Source organism: Chiloscyllium plagiosum, unplaced genomic scaffold, assembly GCF_004010195.1.
Source record: "Chiloscyllium plagiosum isolate BGI_BamShark_2017 unplaced genomic scaffold, ASM401019v2 scaf_12265, whole genome shotgun sequence".
Taxonomy (NCBI): Eukaryota; Metazoa; Chordata; class Chondrichthyes; order Orectolobiformes; family Hemiscylliidae; genus Chiloscyllium; species Chiloscyllium plagiosum.
This window is the reverse complement of record NW_025215122.1, coordinates 24628-31340: the sequence shown is the minus strand read 5'-3', so window position 1 is coordinate 31340 and position 6713 is coordinate 24628. Positions and strand designations below refer to the sequence as shown.

Sequence of the window (6713 nt, the reverse complement as noted above, 5' to 3'; positions counted from 1 at the left end):
CATTAACCAAATCCCCCAGCTTATATATATATATACATACATACATATACATACATCCCTCATATATACATAAAATAATAACAGAAAACAACTCCAAGGGGGGGTGGGGGGGGAGAGAAAATCAAATCCCTCTCCCCACCCCCCATGATAATATTAAGCAGTAAGGTAAGAGAAAGAAAAAAAATGAGGGGATATAAACCAAAGCGGGTTGGAAGGCAGACCAACATCCATTATGTCCTACAGTTTATCTAAGAGAGTCCAATAATTCCTTAGCCTTTTCTGGTGATCCAAAGTTATATACGGATCCTTCATGGTTAAAGCGTAACATCGCTGGGTGGCGTAAGGAGTACTGAACATTTAAGTCCCTTAAACGCTTCTTCACCTTGTCGAATGCTTTCCTCTTTTGAACCAGAGCCGGGGACAAGTCCTGAAATAGCATGATCTTGGATCCTTTGCAGATCATAGCTTGGGGGTCTTTTCCGAGATGTCTAGAGGCTTCTAGGAGTATCTGCGTCTCCCTGTAGCTCTGCAGCCGGAACAGGACCGGGCGCGGGCGCTGGTTCGAGCCGGGCCCGCGTATTGCGACCCGGTAGGCCCATTCTACCCTTACCTGGCCTGATCCAGCTTGCAGATTTAAAAGTTGTGGCAGCCATTGCTCCAGGAATGCTGTAAGCTGGAAGGCCCAGCAAACAAATATTTTTTCGACGACCTCGATTATCGAGGTCGTCAATATGATTTTCCAAGGTCCGGACTCGCTGCTCGAGAGTCCGGACCTGATCCATGGCCGATTGAGCGGTTGTCTCGGAGGTCGCGGCCTTTGGCTCCGCCCCTCCTACTCGGCGTTGAATTTCTTCAATCTCTCGGTCGTGCTTATGCAGCGCGGCCGAGAGCGACTCCCAACGATTTCTGGATTCGACAATAAAGGCATCGATCTTCGAGTCAAGCTTGGAAAGCATTTCTGCAAGGCTTGTTACTGTTGGTAAGTCCCCCGGGCGGCTGCAGACGCCTCTGCTGCAGCTGGAGAGGGGATGGGGGAGGGGTTCCTGCTTGCTGAGAGCTGTGGGCTCCCTTCCCTTTAGTCACTTTAACTTAGGATTAAATTGTTTAAATGTAATATTACACAACTAATTAAATTACAAAACTATTATAAATGATTTGGTGAGCTTGGTAGGGGGTAGGTGACCCACTGTACCCAAGTCTTGGGAGGAGCACTATAGACTCAGTCTTACTGGGTCGCCGCCATCTTGGATCTCTCCACCAATCCATCCTTCTTATGCAGGTCAACTCTACTCCAGAGGAGATCACAACGATCCAAAAAACGTGAATCCTTTTCCCCTGCACCAGCTCCTTAGCTACTCATTGAGCACCTCCTCCTCCTCTGTAATATGGACATTTTTCAAAATGTCACCATTTATTTCCCCACATTCTATATCTCCAAAGTACTTCTTCACAGTAAACACTAATACAAAATACTTGTTTCCTATCTCGCCCATCACCTGCAGCTCCACACAATGGCTGCCTTGCTGATCTTTGAGGGTCTCTATTTTCTCCCAAGTTAGCCTTTTGTTCTTCATGTATTTACAAAAGCCCTTTGGATTATCCTTAACCCTATTCGCCAAAGCTATCTCACATCCCTTTTTTGCCTCCTGATTTCGCTCTTAATTATACTGCCTTTATACTGCCTTTATACTCAAAAATGTTTTGGATTGGAATAAATGCAAAATATAACATCCTAACAAAACAAGCGAGGGTAGGACTTACACTCAATAAAAGTAGGGCGTTGTGTAGTGATATGGGAACAAAGGGACCGAGGGCTTCACGTCTTTGAAGTTTGTGTTACATGTAGACAGGATGGTTAAGAAGGTGCTTAGCACACATACCATCATTGTTCAGACCTTTGAGTACAGGAGTTGGGACGTTATGTTGAGGATGTACAGGACGTTGGGGAGGCCTCTTCTGGAATACTCTGTCCAGTTCTGGTTTTGCTGTTATAGGAAGGATATTATTAAATTGGAGCAGGTTCAGAAGAGATTTACCAGCATGTTGCCATGAATGGAGGGATTGTGTTCTAAGGAGAGGCTGGATAGGCTGGGAATTTTTTTCACTGGCGTGCACAAGGTTGAGGGGTGACCTTCTGGAGGTTTACAAAATCAGAAAGAGTGTAGATAAGGTGAATAGCCGGGGGAGAGGGGGATTCAAAACTCGGGTGCATTCATTTTGAGAAGAAATTAGAAAGATTTAAGAAAAGACATTAGGGTTTTGTAAAAAAATTATACGTGTGAAATGAACTTCCAGAGGAAGTGGTAGCTGTGAATACAATTACAATATTTAACAGACATTCAGATAAGTACATAAATAGGAAATATTTGGATGGATGTGGACCAAGCGGAGGCAGGTACAATTAGTTCAGTTTGGAATTATGGTTGGCATGGACTGGTTGGAAAACAGGGCCTGTTTCCTTGCTGTATAACATTATGACTCTAATCCTCACTAACTCTAAATTCCTCCATCCTCAACTCTCCCGATCACTGTCGCCTCATCCAGCCTCACAACTCTTCCTTATTTATATAATTCATCACCAGCCACAGAACGCTCCCTATCTCATGTCCTCCAGTTTCTCAAATCTCTGCGATATGTGCTTTTCTTTAGTTCCAGCCTTGAGGATGCCCTCATTCACTCAGATTGGTTGGAGGACAAACTGGTATGACCTGGTCCTCCAGTAATGCCCTCTGCCCCCTATTGGCCTGCGCTGACATCAATCATCGGGGCCCATTGTGAGGTGAGTGGTGGGATCCTCCCTCTCTCTGCCCTGGGATGAGCTTCAACATTCACAGTCAATGGGGGCAGTATCACAGAGCACAGGGGCTACCCTCTCCATCTGGAGATGCTGCAAATCTGTCCCAATTCCCTTCCCATTTGCCGTGGTGGGATCCTCCCTCTCTCTGCCCTGGGATGAGCTTCAACATTCACAGTCAATGGGGGCAGTATCACAGAGCACAGGGGCTGGGGTTATTCAGCCCATGTGGGCTGTACCCTCTCCATCTGGAGATGCTGCAAATCTGTCCCAATTCACTTCCCATTTGCCCATAGCCACCCCAAATCTTCCTTTAAAAAGTAAAATTCCAAATCTGTTTATGAATAACTGCTGAGTCTGTGTCCAGCTGCCATTCAGACTGTCCCAGATACTCAGAACTTACTGAATACAATAATGTTCACATATTCACATGCATCTGGTCAAAATCACTGCTTAACCTTCTCAGCTCCAAGGACAATTATCTGTGCTTCTGCTAGCTCTCCACAAAAGAGGAACACATCTTATTTTGATTTATTAGTGTCATAGAGATGTACAGCACAGAAACAGACCTTTGGTCCAATTTGTCCATGCCAACTAGGATTCCTCCACAAATGGAGCCCCATTTGCCAGCTATTGGTCCGTATCATTGGAAACTCTTCCTATTCATGTACCCAATCGGATGCCTTTCAAATGTTGTAATTGTATCAGCCTCCACTACTTCACCTGGCAGCTCGTTCCACACATACACCACACACAGCTTGAAAACTTTGCCCCTTATATCCGTTTTTAATCTTTGCCCTCTCAACTTAAGCCCATGCGATCTTATTTTGAACCCACCTAAATGGGGGGAAAAGACCCTGGCTGTTCACCTTATCCATGCCCTTCATGATTTTATAAATCTCCATGAGTCACCTCTCAGTCTTTGACTCTCCAGGGAAATTAACCCTGGCCTATTCAGCCTCTCCCTGTAGCCCAAATCCTCCAACCCTAGCAAAGTCTTTGTAAATCCTGTCTGAACTCTTTCAAGATTCACAACATCCTTTCCAAAACAGGGAATTTCGAACTTAAAACATAATTCCTGAAATGGCTTAATCAATATCCTGTCCAACCATAATTTGACGTCCCAGCTTCTGTACTCAATGCTTTGACCAATAAATATAAGCATACCAAACACCACCTTCACTATTCTGCCTACCTGTGATTCTACTTTCAAGGAACAATGAACCTGCACTCCATGGTCTCTATGTTCAGCAACATTCCCAAGGACTTTACCATTAAGTGTACAAGTCCTGCCCTGATTTGCCTTTCCAAAATACAACAGCTCGCATTTATCTAAATTGAACCCAGTCTGCCATTCCTCGCTCCAATGGCCCATCTGGTCAAGATACTGTTGCATTCTGAACTAACCTTCTTCATTGCCCACAACACCTCCAATTGTGGTGTCTTCTGAAAACCCACTGACCAGATCTCATATATTCACATCCAAGTCATTTATTTAAGGACCCAGCATCCATTCCTGCAGCACACTGCTGCTCACAGGCCTCCAGTCCACAAAGCAACCCTCCATCACCACCCTCTGCCTCCTACCTTCAAGCCGGTTTTGTATCCAAATGGCTAGTTCTCCCAACATTTCATGTTATCTAACCTTGCTAACCAGTCTGCTTTGTGGAACATCGTTCAGTGTCCATATAGACAACGTCAACAGTCTGCCTTCATCAGTCATCTTTGTCACATCTTCAAAAAACTCAATCAAGTTAGAGAGAGAGAATTTCCCACACACAAAGCCATGTTAACTATCCCTAATGAATCCTCGTCTTTCCAAATACATGTAAATCCTGTCCCTCAGAATTTCATCCAACAACTTACCTTGGATGGAATCCTGTCCCTCAGAATTCCATCCAACAACTTACCTTGGATGGCACCCATCTTCCAGCACCTCACCTGTCACAAACAATTATATAAATACCTCAGGGAGGGGCACTGCCATCACCTTCCTAGCTTTCCACAAATTTCTGGGATACACCTGATCAGGTCCCAGGGCTTTATCCACCTTGCTACTGGTTAAGACATCCTCTGTAATATACACACTTTTCAAGTTATCACTATTTATTTCTCCAAACTCTCTAGAATAGAATAGCATAGTATTTCTCCCACCTCCTGTTGTTCCATAGATGTCCTTGTTGATCTTTAAGAGGTCCTATTCTCTGTCTGGTTATTATTTTATCCTTAATGTATTTGTAGAACCTCATTGGATTCTCCTTAAACTATTTCCTAGAGATAGTTCAAGTCCCCTTTTTGCTCTCCTGATTACCCTCGAGTATATTCCTGTAAAAACGTGATCCTGTACACCCAATTCCTCCGCCTCTGCTATATCTGTTCCCAGGAGAAGCAATTCCACTCCAGGACATCCCAGAAAGGTTTCCTCTTTCAAAGACCGCATTTCCCTCCCACTTGATCAACAATGCACTCCAACGCATATCCTCCACTTCCTGTACCTCCGCCTTCCCCCCACCCCTCCAACCACAATAAGAATATAATCTCCCAGTCCTCACCTGCCACCCACTAATCTCCATGAACCTCTGCTATGTCCGCTACCTACAGTCAGACACCACCACCAGGGATATATCTCCCTCCCCAGCCCTTTCTATCTTCCGCAGAGACCATGGGATCTTTGGTACTGATGTGCTGCCCCACGGATACCTCAGTCACTCACCCTGCCACATGACCTAGTGAGATTATCACTAGATGGATAATCCAGACACCCCGATAACGTTCTGGGGCCCAAGGTCTGGATCCCGTCACGGCAGACAATGGAATGTGAATTCAATAAAAATTTGGAATTAAGAATCTATTAAAGACCATGAATCATTGTTGATTATTGCGAAAAAAACCTCATCAGGTTCACTAATATCCTTCAGGGAAGGATTCTGCCATCCTTACCTGGTCTGGCCTACATGTGACTCCAGACCCACAGCAATGTGGTTGACTCTTTACTGCCCTTTGGGCCCAGCCAGTGACACCCTCATCCTGTGAATGAATAACAAAGAAAGTCAAGTCTTGTACACAACCATACTATTCTTACAGGTAAGTGATCTCTTAGTAAATTTGCTTCTCAACTCCCTGCTGACTATTGGGGAAGGGGAGGGGGTGGTCAATAGTACCATCCCAATAAGGAGATCATCCCTTTCTTATTTCTTAGTTCCACCTGTATAACCTGCCTGGATGTACTCCCAGGAATACCCTCTTGAAGCCCAGCTGTAATGTTATCCCTAATCAAAAATACCTCTCCCCCTGCTCTGTTACCCCCTTTCTATCTTTGCTACAGCATCTATACACTGGAACATTAAGCTGCTGGTACTATCCATCATTAAGTCATGCCTCTGTAATTGCTATAATATCCCAGTGTGATGTTCAAAACCATACCCTGAGCTCCTCTGCCCGACCTATCGGGCCTCCTGCATTGAAATACATGCAGTGTAACTGCTCATTCTGTGCCTTGGCCTTGTCTGCCTTGACTGTTTGATGTCTCAACTGTACCAGCGTCAGACTTAGCTCTTCCCTCACACTCTTTCTGGGTTTACCCACATTCCTTCACTGGTTTAATGCCTCCTGAATAGCACTAGCAACTATTCCCTTCCACTCCCAGAACAATCCATCCTTCTGATGGAGGTCAATTCTACCCAACAAGAGATTCCAATGATCCAATAATGTGAACTCTTCTATTCCTATGTCATTGATACCAATAAACAACAGCCTCCCCTCAAAATGGTTATTCTCCCCTTTAAGAATATTCAGCTCCCTCTCTGAGACATCCTTATACAAAAATTACATATTCGAATAATAAACCTTACACTCATCAGGTCATCATAAAAGGATTACATGACACATTGAAGGTTTGGGGAGACCTTTTGAGAGAATG

At 44.6% G+C, this 6713-nt stretch overlaps 1 long non-coding RNA gene across 1 annotated transcript in view; it reads right to left on the bottom strand.

Annotated features, from left to right (window-relative positions):
• Positions 1 to 5780: 5780 nt before the first annotated feature.
• LOC122548169 overlaps positions 5781 to 6713 on the bottom strand; it is a 20534-nt gene continuing 19601 nt past the window's right edge. The window contains exon 4 of the long non-coding RNA XR_006311182.1: positions 5781 to 5821. This is a non-coding gene — a long non-coding RNA (uncharacterized LOC122548169). The remainder of the gene's footprint in view (positions 5822 to 6713) is intronic.